General features: G+C 48.8%; 1 protein-coding gene across 1 annotated transcript in view; it reads right to left on the bottom strand.

Moving 5' to 3' along the window:
* Nucleotides 1-18,776, bottom strand: part of LOC119455772 (protein FAM214A) — a 103,786-nt gene extending 85,010 nt beyond the window's left edge. Inside the window, exon 1 of the mRNA XM_037717232.2 lies at nt 18,585-18,776. The gene's annotated coding sequence lies outside the window, so the exon portion shown is untranslated. The remainder of the gene's footprint in view (nt 1-18,584) is intronic.
* Nucleotides 18,777-19,094: the final 318 nt, after the last annotated feature.

Raw genomic sequence — 19,094 nt, 5'->3', positions numbered from 1 at the left:
CATCCCGCGCCCACCGTCGCGCAAGTCGATCTTTTTCGTCCCGCCTATAGTATATATGGTGGGTACCACGTACACGCGCCGCGCATGTATACACAATCCCGAATTGAGCCACACGGCATAAGCGAAGGGAGATTGGGAGGGGACGAGAGCGTTCGACGCAAGACAACGCCGACTATATACGCGAATTCGTGTAGTCGCTATGGCGAGGAGGTAGCACCTCGGCCACGATTCATGTCAGCATCCTTTCTTTCTTTCTTTCGTTTTTTTTTTTTTTTTTTTTTTTTTTTTTTTTTTCCTGCACAACCAGAGACTTGTGCAAGGACCGCTTGCCAGCTGTACCACGAGATACATACAATTAGGGGACAGCAGAGAAGGCCGAGACGGGGGAGAGTTTCCCTTTACGCCGAGAGTTGGGGCAACGCAAGAAAGAAAGGAAGGAAGAAGTGAAAAGAAGCAAACGTCCACACACACACACACAAAAGCACGCCCTTTCGTAAACGTATAAGGTACATGTATACGCGCGCTGCAGTCATTTTGACTGAAGAAATGGGTTTCTTGATACGAGCGCACGAGACTCCTCCCTCGTGTTTTTTTTTTTTTTTTTTTTCTTGCTTTCTTTATTTTAGGTTCCCTCACAAAAATACCAGGGAAATAGAAAAACGGAGTCAAGTGCTTAAAAAGAATATATACACGGTGACTCCAAAAAAGATGGGATGAACGAAAGGAAATGGGAAGGGACATTGCTGCCACTTCTGACACTGAACTAAGCGAAAAATATTACGATACAGCATAAAACGACGCCCTCAAAGATTGCTGTTATCTGGGCGGCAACATAGTCAGCGACAGCCATTAAGGGTGTGTGGTCGACCGAAGAGATCTTGCCTGCCGAATATACACGCTTGGGCTATATGAGAAAGCCCGTATATGGGAGCACCAACGATTAATTTAGGTCCCGCGCAGGGTTCTTCACAACGCGTACCGAGACCTGCAGTATAATTTAAAAAAAATTACAGGCATGTCGGCTGCGCAAACGGGACGCAGAAACGTATGAGAAAATTACATAACCACCAAAGTGACTGCGTCGGCCCCGACATTCGTACCAGTTACGTAACGTTCGCCGTAGGCTCTTTTCGAGTCACTCGCAAGCCAAGAAAACGGCGCAAGAGGGACGCGATATACCATTGATCGCCAGAGAGAAGCAGCAGCAGCTGGCAATTTGAGAAGGACGCAATTTGGTTCAACGTTCGGCTCGAATGCAATGCGTTCCGAGAAAACGACAACGGCAGATAAAGAAGAAGAAACGAAGAAATCGCAGATGCTTTCTTCGGCGCGTACAGCAGCAAGCACCCCGCGCATATAGGAAATCTTCGATCACCGAGAAATGTGCTATAGGACGTACTCGGTCATTTCTCGAACACCATGCCCAAAGCTTTGCGAAACCCGAAATATAATCCTGAGATAGAGAATACGTAACGCACACTTCCTGTATTTTAAGGAGAGGAGAGGAAAGCAGCCGTGATTTAATGCGAGAAGTCGCGCATCGATTTCCATCTCGCAACCGAGGAAGAAGTGGTTCAACAGAGCGGCCGCCACGCGGCAGCAAGTAAATCAAAGCGATATGAAGATTTCGACTTCGCGAAAGGATGCTAGACAACACGCCTCTCCGACGTTTTCTTTCCTTCTATTTTGCTGGATAAGTATATAGCGTAAGGCCTTTATCATGTATGTACATGTATACTACAAATACAAACGCCAGACTATATAAGAGGACCTCGTACACTCCCAATTTTTGTTTTCGATATACGCGACGCAGTCTCTCGAAATAGCAATATGTTATATGAGTCCAATGCCGGCTTGTCATGGCAACATAGTGGTCCAGTGTTCGATCAGCCTCAGCTTATACAGCAAAGCACCGTTATTCACTCTTAGCCACACTTTGCCAAAAATAATACAGCTGGGATCATCCAGCTTTTGATAAACTACACGGTAACTATACTGCAGTTCAAGAACAGCTCCCGAGAAACAGCCACCGATTGATTATCATCACGTTAGCCCACTCGAATCGCAAATCACAGCGGACAACCAGTTCAGCGAATTTTTCGCTGTACGACCAAGTTCTATATCAGCGGCAAGCTATAGACCCATTAGTGATGGCATTAATTTTATTCCATTCGTTTTTGGAATAAGTTCTCAAAGCGAAAAGGCTGGACTTCCTCGTCCCACCTAAATAAAACCCCTCCATCCACGCGCCACCGCCGCTATGGTGGGGCTACGCGTATGGAGGTGCTTCAGTCCCACCCGGTGAGCGCTGCTTGCGTTAGTCGCGTGGCACCCACACCTGGCGAACTGGGCGAGCTGGCGTAGATTCGGAAAGCGCAGAATAAAATTTTTTCAGCTGATAGTAAGCGCTCGTCCTTTATTTTTTCAGACGAATTTGACCAGAACTGTAGCTTGACGTGGGCGGGTTGCTTTTTTGTTGACACAAGCTTTTCCAGCGCGATAGACGAGGACAGAGGAACACACAGCGCCCATGTATCCGCTCCGTTCACACGAACCCGACTGGAGCGAGTCGAGTCGCGAAGTCGAGCTGACCCAATCCGACCCGACCACGTTTATCACGTGCATCTGGTCAAGCGGGTTGACCGAATTCGCTTCGACGCTCGCTCGGCACTACCCGCTAGCGTTTACGCGAATCCAACGACCGGTTTCCGACCCGACAAGCCGATTCGACTCGACTTTATCGTGTTCGCGTAAAAGCAGCTTGTTTGTTCCTAGCTATGTATCGGTCCCTTGATATACGACGCTGCAAAAGCTTATACACCGTAGTCCCTTCACGCTTCCTTAACCCCACGTTGTCCAACGTATCATTTTCGATACGATGAATTTGGTGCCTAAAGACTCATTTAAACGCTGGAAACCCAATGTTCAGCCCATTCTAGCATTTTTAATATGCTGGAGAAGTTTTGTGTTGTGGATAGCTCAACAAATCAATTACTAATTAGGTAATTATCATACTAATAATTGTTTACCTAAATTGTCATTTCACTGCTTTCTTCTTGGCCGGAAATAAACGTGCTTTCTTTCTTTTTAAACGTAAAGGTGAACCATAAACATACACCTGAATCGGCCGATAATTAACAAAAGCGGCGGCTTCTCGCAAGAGAAGTATATAACGGCAGTGCGTCGCGTCTCTTCAGCTCTCAGCGCATGACGAAGCGGCAGAGATTCAACGCCAAGCGAACTGCTCTCACACGCCGGTTGAGAAGAAGCCGCCGGCCGTCAGTCAGCTGTGGCTCGCGGACGTAAATCAGGACACCGTCGTCTACTCTGACGGAGATGAAGAGAGAAGAACGAACCGGAGGGAGAGGGGACTGCACCGGCGGCTGCTACAATGCAAAACCGAAGCTTCGCCGCGCGCCCTCGCACAAATCTTCCGCGAGACGTCATGGCATGCGAGGGGGGGGGGGGGGGGGGGGGGTAAATAAGAGCCTAGTGAATCAGCCGCGCTCGCGAACGCATTGTCCAGGGCGCCCCGCCACGGCCTTTCAATAAGCGTCAGCGCAGCAGCGCCAAAGCTGAGCAACTTTACTGATTAAAATTTTTTTTAATACACACACACACACTTGTCTAACGATCGTGCCACTTGTTTAGCATTCGTATAAGGCTCGCCCCTTTGACCTACGGAGAATAAGCCGTCAAACCGCTGCCGGGATCAAGCGACCGCGACGCGTCCTTTCTGCCGCGATGGGTCGAATGAGACGCCTGTATCGCGTAGGCGGACTCTGTAGACGTCGTCAAAAGTTTCAAGGAAGCGTGCAGCAGGAGGCAACGCTAACGAGAAAGAGTGCAGATCGAGTGTCAAAGGTTTGACATCTTATAATGCCTTCTGACGAACAGGACGTAGTAGGTATTAAAATAATGCGTCCCATAAGAGGACAAGCGCAAAGCTACGAAGCACAAGGAGGACTTCGCAAATTGTAAGAAAGCAAGCTGGCACATTGGTTTCAGCGAAAAGCAGCAACCATACCGGGTGGCAGCGCAGCCTGGTCGCTTCGCGGACGTGACGTTTTTGTTTTCTTTTTAAAGGAGGGGCTAGTAATACACGAGAGGAACACAAAATATAATATGGTCACATTTGTGGACAATATACCACTGCCTTACTCTCTCGCAAGTATACGTACGTTGGACGGGAAGTCGCCAAAGGAAGCAACCGACCACAACCAGCGCGTCAAGAAAAACAATTCCCGTGCATCTGCGGAGCGCACCGATTGCGTATACATGCTTCAAACCGCCACAGTGGCTATGTTTTGCTGCAAAGCACAGGTCACCGGTACAATTACCGTACGCGACAGGGAGGGCGCGGAGTGCAAAAACGTTCGCCAAGCGATAGCTTAGTACACACGTGAAACATCCTTGGGGAACTAAACAGCATCATTCATGCCACCCAATTGCATTCTTCAGGGGAACAATATAGGTTTCGCGCGTAAAATTAAGCTAGAAAGATCATTCGCAATGATCCACAATGCGGAATGATCCACATTCGCAATGCTCCACATTCTATATATATAGCCTGAGCCAAGCACAGGCGCCGAAGTGAACACGAACAAGTCTAAGTTACGTACAGCCATACCTCCCTCTCCCTCTCTGCCCCCACCATCAACACACAACACGTTAGTTTACCAAGTGAGGTATAAACCAACCTTATTTTGCATGCAAGGCTCGCTTGCGCTGAATGTCTGTCACGCCACTATACGGACATGGAACGGCTTGGTTCTCCCCGCACAACTAAGTACCGCGCCGCAATCGCTCACGCAGGCGAAATAATTGTGGTGGTGTATAGATTTCTCACCACAGGGCGTCAGTCGAGATCATCCGAGGCCACGTACGGTATAGTGTCAATTCGACGCATCGGGGGTGAATGAGTCGAGCGCGTGTCTACGACACGGTACGGCGCCGATGAACAATAAGCTCCACAACAGCGTGTGTCCCAAGGGCAATGGCGTAGTTTTTCTCGGGGCGCGTGCAGTGCAGCGGCCTTCGCAAGCTTTCTACGCATGCAGATAAGAGAAATTGAAAGTGCGGCTACAACACTACCAGAAGGCCGATCACGCTCGGTGGCTCTGCGTCATCGAAACGGGAGGCAAACGGCGCTCGGGCGGAACCGCACGGATCGGGCGGAACCGCACGGAAAACAATAAATGCAGAAACGATAACAGCTCGCATTTTGAGCCCGTTCGTGCCTTTCGAATTTCCCAAACCACCATGGCACGGCGCTGGACTTTGTCGGGAAATGTGCTTCAGCAAGTAACACGCCGTCACCCGATCGAGAAGGAGCAGGGCTCGAGGCTCACGTCACTCTTGCTTTTATGAAAGATACATACTGCTTCCATACGAACAAAATGTAATAAAAAATACACTGGAAACGAGTCGTTACATTACGTTCAGTTTCACGAATGCCGTTTTAACTGGACAGGTAAACAGAAAGGAAGACGAAAGCTTATCGTCCCCTAAGTAGCCATTTGAGGGTACGTGACTCACGCAGCATGCCACTCCCGGAAACGAAGCGCACGCATTGCAGAAGAGTCGGCAATCAAAACAAAGCGGCAATAAAACACAAATAATAAATAAGAGTCGGCAAAGGCGAGAACGAGGCTCGTGGACACCGCGCACCAAAAAGGGGGACGGGGTATCGACCGGTGCAACAGTGCATCCCCGACAAAGCTCGGAAGCCTTTCTGCTACACACACGCACACTGCCAAAGCAGGGTGGCTGAATGTGGCCAAGTTAGGGGAGGAATCCTTTCTGAAGAGAGGAGCCGCGCCAGGCAACGTCCCATCGATCCGGCCTGCGTGGCATGGAAAAACCCGCGCTTCAACCCGGGGCCCGCCGCGCCAAATACCCGGAGGGAGGCAGGCGAGAAGTGGGGGGAAAGCTGGGGAAGGCATCGGTAGCAGCAGCGGGCAATGTGCCGAGAGACCGCTGCTGTATGCTGTCAAAGCAAGAAGACAGCCGGTGAGCGGACGGCGGCACCCTCCTCACACAATCAATCCCTGTGCACCCGACTGGGGAAGACGAAACGGAAGTTACAGGGCTCGGCCAATCGGGGAAGCCGAGAAAAGCGTCGCCGCTAAGCGAAGGCATATCACGCGCCGTTACACAAGGCGCGCACACGGTTTGGCACCTCCGGTGAGCTGCCGCATCTTTCTTGCCGTTCTCCAGTCGGTACTCATAGAGGAAGAAGAAGAGCAGGACAGAGAGCCAGCCGCCATAACTGCTAACGCACGGTCGCCACAAAGCTCGTTTCTCGACTGTGCCTCGATAAAAAAAAAAAATCTGCCCAGCAGAATGCACTTGCGCCCGACTTCCGGGTGCCCTATAGGCCTCGGCGCTCAAACGTGCTTAACAAGCTCTCGTTACCCGCAAAACCGCACTGAACTTGCCCCTCTGTGCACCTCGGTGCTCGAAAAACGCATTTGCTAGGGACGTCGACATTGAAAGAAGTTCGCATCCATCGTGACGTCACGGAAACGAGCAAACGTAATTGGATGGCGCACCAATAGAAATTATTTCTGAGTTGGACAGTAGTGTATTTACCATTCTAGTCTTCGGTTGTGAGTGACAAAGCGGGATGCTCGGTTCCCCAACCCACTGAGTTCGAACTATCAGAGCTTTTTCCAAAAGACTTATACGGCTCCCCCCCCCCCTCTCTTTCTCTCCCCTCCTTTTTTAGTCGATTTCCCCCCAGGACTGTTTTCTGAAGTTACTGCTACGAAACTAGGACACTCCTTACCACGAGCATTTCAGACATAAGTACACTGAGAAAAGCGACAACAGAGTTAAATGTCCAGACTAGGAGCTAGTAGTAAGTGGTTCGTGGGGAAAGGGAAAGGTTAGCGCTATCTTCTGCAGCCCTTGAGGGAGCACGGCTCAGCGCCAAACTAGGAGCTAGACAAGAACTTTACAGAGGCAGTGTGAGGGGGTTTGTGGAAAGGGCGTGGACTACCGGATGCTCTTCTGTATATGGTCTTGTCTGACATCAGGGTCCAAAGCGCAGTGACCGACCTCACCCTCGGACCGAGCATGTGTAGTTTACAGTGGCTGTATGTACACGCTGCGCTCAGGGCGACTGGCGTGATCCTCCCGGAAGAGCACACCAACTCCTCGCGAGCGGAGACTGGTCCCGAGAGGATAAACAAGGAGCGACGCATCGGAAGAGGCGATAACAGAACACGGCGAGGAAATAGACCTAACAAGCAGAGCATAGACCTAACAAAGAGCGCTGGAAGATAACGGAAAAAGGGAGGTGGGGGGGTTACATGTGATTGTGAGTACATGGACGTCGGCCAGGAGATTTACTAAAAACATAACTGGCGCACTGCGATCGTTACAGTGCAATCATAGAAATGATGGTTAGTACTACATGAATTTGTCCAAATCATCGTGATCGTGGCTTCATACGTGGGGGTATTTCGTGTATGCTTGATCTTTCAAAATTTCTAAGCAATCGTATTCTTCTAAACGCGTGATGGCAACGAGTCTCTGCCCACATGCATGCATAATCAATGCCAATTGGTATACTTAGAACGCAAGAGCATTTCGTTGCAAACGATCAATTCGCCAAAGTCGCAAAGCCGTTTGAAGGCAAAAAGGATAAAATTCAGAAAAGCCACGTCAGTGCGAAATCAACACCTGTCGAGAGTGGTCGGCTGCTGACGCTGCAGAACAAACAGACTTGGAACCGAGCAGCTGGACCTATACGGTGGCTGCTGTGTTCCGGATCTCTTGTTCCATGGTGCATGGAGTGAGCACGCGGCGTGGCCGTGCGCCATCTTACTGTAACGTCTACCTGTACTTTTGCGAAAGATGGCGGCCAAATCGGCCGATTAACCATTCCCTTGCTGACTGAACCCGCCATGTATACACCGCCCGTAGACACTATCGCTAGATTTTTCTTTAGCTATGACTGTAGGAAACTATGGCCTCTAGTTGATCTCCAGAGATCTGGCGGCTCGTGCGGATCCCCTGATCTCGGAGGTAGTGGTCCCAGCCACGTACTTATGCACCGTTTCTTCCCTCAAGAGCCTGAGCACCTCGCTTATACAATACCGTGGGAGCGTCGCTTCCCAGGAAGTTGACCGCCACTCAATTTTTTCGAGGTTACTCTCGAGTTCCCGCCGTTGAGGCGCTATATGCCGTCGTTACGTAAATCATCGCTCGAAGCCAACGCAGGGACTCCGCTATTGCACTCGCGAGTCGCGACAGGTTAATATACCGATTACGTTACGAAACGCGCCGCGCGCTACATTGTTGCGACCAAGGGGCAGAGTGCACGGGACGCATTGTTAGCTATATGGCGCGTTACAAAACGCGAATGTCACCGCGGGGCTCTTCAGAGATAAGTACAATGGGGTACAGCGCATAAGCTGATATAGGACAAACATTTTCCAGCGTACGGCGGGCGGTGGTTGCACGACGCGCATTCCGTCAAAAACAGGCACAAACCCAGTCAGAGAGAAGACTAGGTTCTACAGAGCCTTTCTACAGACGTCGACACATCAGCACCTTTTGAAATATCATTTTGACAGCCGATAGCCGTTCACTTGCAGCCTCGGGTGTGTTTAAAGGGACACTAAAGGAAAAAATATTACGTCGAGCTAGATCGATAGAGTGTCCAGAGGTCGATCATCCTTTTGTCTGTGCTAATATGTCACCTTGTTGCGTAGAATGTTAACGCCGGAGGTCCTGCTGCTGCTGCTCAATTTGAACCGCCTGCGCAAGTACGGGCGAGCTGACGCAACCTACACGTGGCCTCCCCCCATGGAGCTTGCGCGCTCTTGTGAATTAGCCAGCGCTGACGCCACAGGGAGAGGAACCATAGGAAGCAACAGGTGGCCCCACTGCTTTTTTTTTTTTTTTTCTATTCGCCATTTTCTCGCTTACAAAAGCTCTTGTTCTCGCTACGACTAATTCGTTATTGGAGAAGCCTAAAGATTCAATACAGTTCGACTTAACATTTCCCTTTCGTATACCTTTAACCACTCCTAACAATTTCAGACAGTCTATGTCTAGACAGTAATCTTAGGTACAACAAAAACAGTCTTAAAGACCCTTTAAAATGCTACAGAGACTGGAATTACGTTTATACGAACAAGATAGACGTCGGGTAGAGTCCGCTTGTAGGCCGAAAATGGGTCGTCGGTTTTATGCAAACGCCAATGAATCGCACTGAGCGAGCATCGAGGCCCAATTCGGTCAACCCACCTGAAAGGTGTGGGTTGACATCCTGGTTAATTATGCAAGCTAATGACAGAACAGTGGGTATCGGGCTGAAGGTGAGGTAGTAGAACCTACACCGTAACCGTCAGTTACGAAGGGGACATACAGGATCGTACACAACGAGGCTGCGAATGAACGACTATACGACTATCAAAAGAAAAAGGCTGGCTCAACCTGCTTGGCAAAATGCATTTCGTACGCGGCCACCCAAATTAAAAACAGCCTTCAGTGACAACATCCCGTAATTTAAGCACTAACAATACAATGGCATCCCGCACCACCCTCCAGCGCCCCCTGCATAAACAGGGAATCACACTGTGCAACCCCTCCACCAACCAAACATCAGAATTCTCGCGCCGTACCTTCTGACTGGCACTTCTGGCGAGAACTCAAGTGTGCGAGAAGGAAGTAGCGCTGAACGCCCTCTTTAGTTTAAGTACCAGCACTTAAACAAATAACGATTCGCAAATATTCGGGAATACATCCCGTTTACTGCTCGGGATTCACTATCACGAAAGATCGCGGCGGCGTGCTCGACAAGGCGAGTAGTACGTACTTCCAGACGAAGTATACACGCACACCTCCGGCGACCACATCACCCGGGCGTCTCAGGTGCGACGCTTAATGAACATTACCGTTACTGCTGCTGCTTCTGCGAGAGCGCCTCTTAATTGCTCCCTCGTTTCCCCGCAGTGTGACGTCACTCGGTCGCGGTGGTCGATGCCCGGCGGCGCCGGAATGGTTCATGCGCCTCGTTTTGGGCGGTCCGCTTTTCCCCGGTCGGTTCGCAGCCAGCCCCCCGCTACTGTGAGCACTTTTATAGCGCGTACACAGCTCCACATCCGAGCAAGGCGGAAGAAGCGTTCTCCCAACGAGACGTACGGTCCCCGGAGAACGACGACGACTCGGGGTGCGGTATAGGTGGGGTGGGCGGGGGATGCAACGCGACGCCGCCGCAGAAGCGGCAGCGCCGAATCAATCATGCTCTCACGGAACTCCGTGAGACGGCGGTCGATGCTGGGAGCAAGTAAAAGCGCTTATACACGTACGCACACATCGCGATGCGGATAAGAGAGAGAGAGAGACGTGACGCCTCTTTGCGTTGTTCGCAACGTCAATCCGGGGATAAACGGGAGGCAGTAAACAAGCGGGATCGAAAGTTCGCATCACGCCAGCGTCGCCGCGAAAGCAACGGGGCAGGGGATAAGACAATACGGAAGAGGAAGCGAAGCGGGCGCAAATCTCGTTTCGCCCCGAAGACGGCGATAAATAACCGCCCGCCTCGGAAGGCCGTGACATATACGCGCGTGGACCGAAATAATCGGTGGCGAGCTATCAAAGTCAGATAAGAGGGCAGTAAGGCAACCGCTTATCTCTCCATTTGCGCTTCGGTGCATTATTGATAAACACGATATCGAACTAATGTCCGACAAAGAAGGCACCTTAATGTCCGACGAAGAAGGCGTCAGATGCGAGTGAAATGAAAGGCGACTTTTCTAAAAAGCCGTTCGCCGAAGATGCCACTTCTTCTGTCGCCTTCTCGTCGCTCACGTGGTTATACGGCGTTCTACTGCCTATTAGAGGTCCAGGGTTCGATTCCTCGTCGCGGCGGCCTTTAGTTTAGGCAAGGACGGAATGCAAGTACTCTTCCGCTTCCGGTGTAAAACCCAATAAATTTATAATTCCCTCGACGGCCGGCAATCTTGCTGGACGTCGTGGCAGAAAAGGAAGGGGTTTCACTGGCACACTGTTCTTTATTTGCTTGCTTTTGTTTGATTCTGCTTTCGCGCTGTGGCATTTGTGAAAGTCTATAGTAGATTTTCCCTTACTGAAACAAGAACTCCCAGAGCAACAGGAGCATATATAAATGCAGAGAATTGCAACTTAAGAAAGGGTACACAGGTCTGTTTTAAGCCCCGATTTGATTCAAAAACTCAACGTTCACATTTGCACAGTAGACGTGTTTATATAGTGAGTTTTCATTTCGAATACGAATGTTCGACAAATTCTGGCTTCGAATATCCCTTTAATAAAAAAGCATACCACATCAGTGCGAAGATTATATTAACACTTCACAAAAATATTTGATTCAAATTTGTAACAAATCTGCAGAGAGCGTAAGGAAGATAGATCCTTGATCAAGTAGCGCTCGTCCAGTGCAGACGGATTAACAACACACGCTTCAAGCGGCCTTGCAGTATTTCTTTTTTTTTCATTCGGTAAGCACTAAAAACCGTTCTTATCCTGCACTATTCAGCTGCATACGAATGTTCGCACATATCCAATTCACCGGGGAGTTCTAGGTATTGCGCACCCACAGTTGAGGGACGCAAACCGCCGGGCTAAGAACGTCAGACGACCGTGGGGCTCTGGTAAACGCGCAAAGACGCTTTCTAAAACTCCGTAATATCTATTTCTCGAATCGGATGCGACTCCAACGACCGGCTTCTCGATAAAGTATTCGATAACAAATCGATAAATATTCTATTCGACAAACCTTATCACCAAGTGCGCACATATCGGAAAACACGAAACAAGGCCCGCTATAATGTAACGATTACTATTCCAATTCGTTTATCTTTCGTGCTTCGCCAGTGGTCGGCACGGCGCTATACGCCTACACGTTATCACCGGGATCGACAGGTTGCGAGTGGTGGATACGAAATGCATAGAATCCATCGAAAGGAATCGTGCGCAGCGAGAAAACAACGACACCACGGATAGGGGGAGGTGAAAGGAGTCATCGAACGAGCCGATTACATCGTATTGAGAGGCAGCGATTTGCGATGCGTCGATATACGTTATACGCGTATACAATCCCGACCGCGACGCGTTACAAGCACCCGAAGGAGGCGCAGATCAGGTCGCTTCCTTATGCAACGGCAGTGCGTAAGCCTGCCGCCATAGAAGTAGGTCAGGCATTGATCAGGAAAAGGCAGTTTCCAAGCGGTGGACTGCGCAGGCCTGGGAAGAACACGTTGAGGCTGCTGGGCTAACCTCGACAGGCATTGCCCGAAATTGGAGCGGCTGCGAGTGAACGGAAAGAAGCGCATCGCCCCATGCACGGAGCGTCTGCTGGATCCGCCGCCGACGACGGCGTTTGGTTTCATTGCAGGCAACCGGGCCTTCAAACGTGCTACGAGAATTCCCGCGCACTCCTGGCGTTCGGAGAAGTCGTGGAGAACACAACAGTGGAGGACAAGATCGGGCACCGAAACTTGGAGCGCAGCAAAAGACGAAAAAGAAAGGGACACACAACACGAGCGCTTGTGTTTTGCGTCCGTCGCGTTTTCCGGCGCTATAATTTTCGGCACGGTAATGCCAATACCAACTACCACCCCTAACATACTGTTCAGTTGAATACGATTGGGGAGGGGGACAATCTATCTATTTCTGCTGCCGTGCCGGCACCTTGTTACCAAAAACTAGATATGCTGAAATATAATCGAAATATATATATATATACATACATATAAACGCTTAAGGAAACGTGATAGGAACGCCAAGGCATACGAAATTTTTATAGATTTAGAATTATCAAAGAAAAGGAAAAGTATCTTCTTCATGTGCAACTGTACTTTTGTGAAAGTTGTTATTTGCATTTAAACCACTTCTATCCCCCTCTCCCCCCCTCAAAAAAAAAAAAAAAAAACAAACTGACAAACCTCTTTCCTTACAAACACACCGATATCAGCTATGCGAATTTCTTTCGGTTCTTTCACACTTCCGCCTGCAGGCACCCCAGCGGGTGTGTATTCCTTCGTGTCTTCGCCATTTGGCGGCCATTTTGCTTTTGCTTTTCAAGATTCTGCAACGCCCCTACCCAACATGCCCACTGCGTACACTCTTTCCGAAATTGCATTCTTGACGTCGGCTGGAGGCGGCGTTTCGAGAAACATATCGAACCCAAGCCGAGCAATGGACAACACACACGGATCGAAGAGATTGGGAGCGTACAGTCAACACCGCTATTGAATAGCGTGGTGTTCCGACGCCGTCATGCGTTTTCTCTCTCCGCATACGAAACACCATTTACCTAATTCACGTGAGAGCGGCTGACATCGAAACAAATCGAACGCATACTTCGTGATGCTCTAGAAAATCTCCATCGAAGGTGGTGCGTGTAAGGCACCATTTTAAACATCTAATAAACTGTAGTCGGGTAGAACTTTAGAAGGCAGCGGCATTTGCTCCCTCGAAGGCGGATGCATACGAGCCTCCACCAATGGGCGCGCACTAAGACGTCATGAGCCGGACGGCTGGTGTCCCCGCCGACGGAGAACGTGGCAGCCCGCGCTTCAAGCCAGGGCGAGCCGCGTCAGCGGGACTATTTCTTTAGTCGCGGAGGAAATCGGCTGCTGCGCTTCGGTCATCTCGGGCGGGGCCTCTCCTGTCTTCTAAAGTTGTACCCGACTATAGTCAACTTGGCTCGTCGCAGTAAACGGTCATGGTTAAGGTTTGCGATAGCGAGTTGACTGCATTAGCCAGACGTGCCGTCTGCTTAAGCACACCGACTTACTAACATATCAGTTATTAACGGCAGCGCCCCCGAGAGATTTTATTTCAGGACATTCTACTGTATTTTAATGTACGCATGTTTTATTTATTTATTTTTTGTACGGAGTAACGACCAGCAAGCATCGAACTTTAATATTACAATCATTTCGAGCAATTGTTTAAAAATGGAGGTTCCAAGGAACATATCCGATGAGTGCTATTCTGGACCGCCAAATTTTGTAGTAGCGGCATGTTAAACCAATCAGAGAGGCCGTAGCAACCGCGTGGGCCAATCAGAGCTGACAATATGGCGGAATTTGACGATGTCCAGAATAGCACCCCCGCTTCTCTAGAGGGATTACTAAGCAATCAGTGACGTGGTGTTTTCTTCCAAGTCTATGTTCCCAAGCTTACTTGTTCTCAATGCCGTTTTCTGATCTGAATAAAGCGTCAACATCGCGCCGGATCCGAACATTGCGTATGTTGCGACCCTTTTTATTTCGTAGTAGCGCCTACAAAGTCGCTAGATATTTTCTTTTTGCTAGGGGCTTAAGCACCTACCTACCGTGAATTCCGTTTTCCCTCGTCACGGTGGAAACTAAACAAAAATCTGCGCTTCCATTTACATAGGAAACATATGACGTGTTCAGTAGCAACGCAACGCCATATTTGTTGCAATAAGAGAACTTACAAATAATGGGGTGAAAGAGCGTTTTCACAATACGGTTTCGATTTCGCAAACCGGAGAGCCCAGTACAACCGACACGATTGTGACGTTACGAGGCGAAATGCGTAAGAACGTGATCACGCACGCAGGGACGCATAAAATGCGTGCACCGTGGCCTGGGGAGCGGACGCACGACACCGCGCCACTTTTTTTTTTTTTTTTTTTTTTCCAGGAGTATTACAGAACGGAAGGGCTGCCATCATCTCGCACACCTGCTCAAAGGTACCATGACGTCACTAGAAGCTGACACGTGACGTCTGGCCTCCAGAAACTGGAGCCAACCGGAAGGAAAGGCTTGATAGAAATAAATTGGATGTTCACAAATACATTTCGATCCCCGTAAGCAGCCTCTCCTACGGCTTCAAGACAGTGGCGCACCGACGGGGGGGGGGGGGGGGGGGATTCGGGGGTTGTAACCCCCCCCCCCGAGGCCGACTTACCCCCCCCCCCCTTTTGTTTAACCCCTTTTCTTTCCTTGCGCATTTGAGTACTGCAATAAGATGTAAGACGCGCAATCGTCTGCACACTCGCAAAAAGCGCATTTTTTTTTTTTTTTTACAATTTCCCGCGAAGAAATCGAAATTAGTGCTGTTTAGATGGTATTTGCAAACACGCAGAAGGAAGAGTGTACTAATATTACACAGTTATCGACATGTCCAATAATTAGGCGAAACATCTGATCAGGAAACTTTTCAAGAGAATCAGTCATACGATGCCAATATTTTTATTGTGCATCCTTGTACCTGACAATCAGCCATATTGGGCACCAATTTCTTTAGCCTACTAGAGCAAACTTGAATCACAGTTCTTGCAACTTCATTTAAAAAAGCAGGAAATGGCAACCAACAAAAATTGGCGAGGTAGAGAAAAAAGATTGTTTTGCATGCACTGTGCCAGAAGGACCACATTGTGCACTCTTGGAATTTAACTGCCACCACATACTTACCAAAAATGACAATGGCTTCTTGATGTGAAATTGGCAACTACCATAAACCACTTTTCAGGCTTTGTTCTTTTGTCTTCCACCTTTCTTGTCAACTATGAAAAATTTGTTTATCTTTTCTGATGCATTGCCCTACTAAATTTCAAACAAAGACAAGAGAATGGCAGTACCTGTAAAAGGCATGGTGCACACAACAGACACTGACTGCTTAGTTAACAAGGCATCCGAATTTGTGCAGCACATGCAAGCTACAACTACCGTTACACAGCTTGCTTCAAAGTCTGGATAAAGTGCTTAGGGCATTTGCTATATATTATTACTGATCAATTTGATTACCACCCGAAAGCAACACACCTGCTGGGCTATGCTAGATGCACTAGCGAGAAGGTCTGAGTTGATTTAAATCGACAACCTGAGGTTCTGCGACATGTACAAGTGTGTTGGCATTGCACCCTCATTGGTATGCAGCCATTAGAACTGGGAATCAACCCTGTGACATCGTGCTCAGTTGGAAGCGCACTACATCCAATGCAGTGGATGCCTAAGGTGTCTGCAATGGCACAAAAAAATAAAAAAAATAAAGAAAAACTGAAGCTATGAGAAATGCACGTCCCAGTCTCTCTCAATAATTACGCAAGCTTGTATCTGAGAATCTTTTCCGTGCATACGACCAATGACGACTGAAGTTGCATAAAGGTTTGAAAAGTACAGCGCAGAGTTAAATGTGCAGCAAGTTTTGAAATCAATGTAATTTATGCGAGACATTTCACACATAAAAAAAGGCAATCAGCGTGCAAATTAACATACTTGAACCTAATTGTAAACGAAACAGCAAGGTGGAGAGGATTAAATGCTTCAAGGTTACAGTGCAGAGAAGCTACAGAAATTTGTGTATCAAAGGGAAAAAAAAATTTTTGGGCAAGTTTTTATCTGTGCCTGCTGTATATGCACCTGTAACATGTAATTCCATGTTCTCAGTCTGCAAATATGCTTATACCGACAGGAGGTTTGCAAACCAGAACAGTCCTCGTTCTACAAGTGCAACAAGAATTGTTACGAGCAGAGAAAATGCTGAACCAACAAAATGCGAAGCTGTATGGGTAACAAGGAGCGACAGCTCAAATGACAAAAAGTAAATTGAACATCCGACACAACGCGTATAGTGTAGCTTGGAGGCTACAAATTTATTGTTGATACAGTGGTTAAAAAAACATGAATGAGGCTCATAATGATCCTGTACCTGCATACAGTTTTATTGGTAAAAAAGAAAAAAAAAAAAAACGAACCCAGCAACAATTTACAGTAAATGTCTGATGCTACAAGTGATACCTATACCATCGTAATGAATGGAACAAATGGCGACAACAGAATGTGTGTGTGTTAACATGAGGCAGCAAAGGGTGAAATAAGTACAACAGATGCGAATGCAAAGATGCCAAGGCCCATCAAGTTCGACTGTAATGGGGACAGCTTAGGCATCGATCATGCAAGCTCGAGTATGTATGCTGCAACTGTACCCATGTAGAAATCTAGACAAAGTCCTTGGAACCTTCACAAACCTTCCCTAGGCTGAAGTACGAATATTGCACATTTATGCATCACTCAGAATTACACCTTCCAAAAGGCCTCACCATGTACTTTGACACATGTAATCATCCCTTTCGCAAACTAATGTTTGCATTAAGACTAGTACTATGCTGCATTTTAATGCAAAATGACACTTAATGAAAACCTATTATGACCAGATGCAAGAATTAAAAAAATAAACACTGGGATCAGTATTAGGGGCTACCAGCTAATTCACACTAGGCATTGATTTGAGCACGGATGCATCGAGAATACGACTGACAGGAAAACATACTTATCACAGAAACCAGAGAGCGGTAATCGCAGCCAATGTCTCTAGGAGGCATTGTCGCAGCTAAGGTTCCTACATAATATCGAGACGTCAGAAGCGTCTCGAGAACTGCCCTGTCCGCGTCACTCATATCAGGCAAGCACATCTAGACAATACGTGTGCGCTTACGAAAACCAAGAAAGCAAGGCCGAGCAATGCCTGCATGCAGAAAATTAAAAACACTCCGCTACGTCACCCCAAAAAGAGTCCTTTTGTGCACAGACGCCCCAACACATGCGCTGCGAGGAGCAACGCTTCACATGCAAATAGGCGAAACCAAACCTGTTGTTGAGGAGGAGCCCAAAAAGAACAGCTGCCGCCCTGCAAAACAGGGTCGTGAGCAGGGGCCAACTGTACCGTACCGCGAAATGCCAGCGACCGCGGCATTGGGGCACGCAGGATGCACGGACAACGGAGTGACCTCATCAAGGGAGGGGTGCTCATGAGCGAACCGACCTAGCCTTTTTTAGTGCACGCTGCTTGCGTCACAAAGACGATCCGCAGCAACGTCCAGCACCCGTGACCAGAAACTTGGGAGGGCTAAAACGCTAAACGAAAACGGCAGACGTCAAGAAACGACCTCAGCCTTCACTATAAACGTGCGCGGACACGTTTACAATGTTAGCAAGGTTACAATCGGTAGCGTTCGCCCAGACGCCGCAATGCGGCTGAGGTGTGTCGAGACAAAGAGACGGACAAAGGATGCACGAGAAGTACCGCAACTACAAAACAGCTGTACATAACGTAGCGAATGCCACTGCACTCCCTCGGTATGCCTCTATTGTTGTGTCTTCAGGGATATTTTTGTTTTCATTAGTGGCGTCGTAAGCAAACGTTTGCAGAGCGCTCGAGCGACTCGCAAGTCTGCACGATAGCAGATGGTTTCCATTTAAAACAAAACAAAGAACAGAAAATCACTCGTTGATTCAGCTTACGTAAGTGGACGCACAAGAGGGCATGTCTTTTCTGCACGACAGGGGCAATGCATATCAGCTTGGACGACGCGTCAGAGGTCAAACAACAACAATGACCGATGCGATCGCATTGCGACGATGACGAACATGCAGAGCGGTTGCAAATGCAAAATCGCCCGCAGTGATTACCTGGGGTGCACCTTTCTCCATGACACGCACGCGTAACTCGCTCCGACGTGAACAATAAACTTCGTGTAGCAGACGGTGATGGTAGGTTTAGGCTTACGCGTACAGCGCTTGGTCCGCGATTTGCGCTCGCACCGTGCTCACCTCAAGGCGCTCGGAGGGATTTCCAGCAACCATCACAGTCTGAAATGTCCGTCAGACGATTCCCGTCGTGCAAGCACCATCCACGTAGGAACAAGACTCGCAAGCACCTGACATGTCAGACCAAAACAAGCCGCTTCCTGCACTGTCTTCTGCAACACAACTGAGGCAGACAGCTGATCAAACTCGCACGCTAGAGGTCGCATGTCCACGTGACTGGCATCGTGCCAACCAATCGCGAGGCGCTCGGCTCGACCACTCGCAGAACGCGTAGCAACAGCGTCGTTCATGAGGTCACGTGCGCTTGGGCAATCAGCTGTTTTTCCTCCACGCGAAGCCACGCCGCGGCTGCGTTGGAAGTCGAAAGGTGTACCAAAACATATGTAAACAAATGGCACTATATTTCTCCTTCCTACCACGCCTGGCGGCATTCGTTCGCCTTTTGGATGGTCGCCTTCCAGCTGCAACGTTTCGCTCAAATCACTTTCGACCGTTAACCACTTGCGTCGCGGA

The sequence above is a fragment of the Dermacentor silvarum genome, chromosome 6, assembly GCF_013339745.2.
Source record: "Dermacentor silvarum isolate Dsil-2018 chromosome 6, BIME_Dsil_1.4, whole genome shotgun sequence".
In the NCBI taxonomy this organism is placed as follows: Eukaryota; Metazoa; Arthropoda; class Arachnida; order Ixodida; family Ixodidae; genus Dermacentor; species Dermacentor silvarum.
Note: the sequence above shows the minus strand (reverse complement) of the source record. Positions and strands in the feature narration are given on the sequence as shown.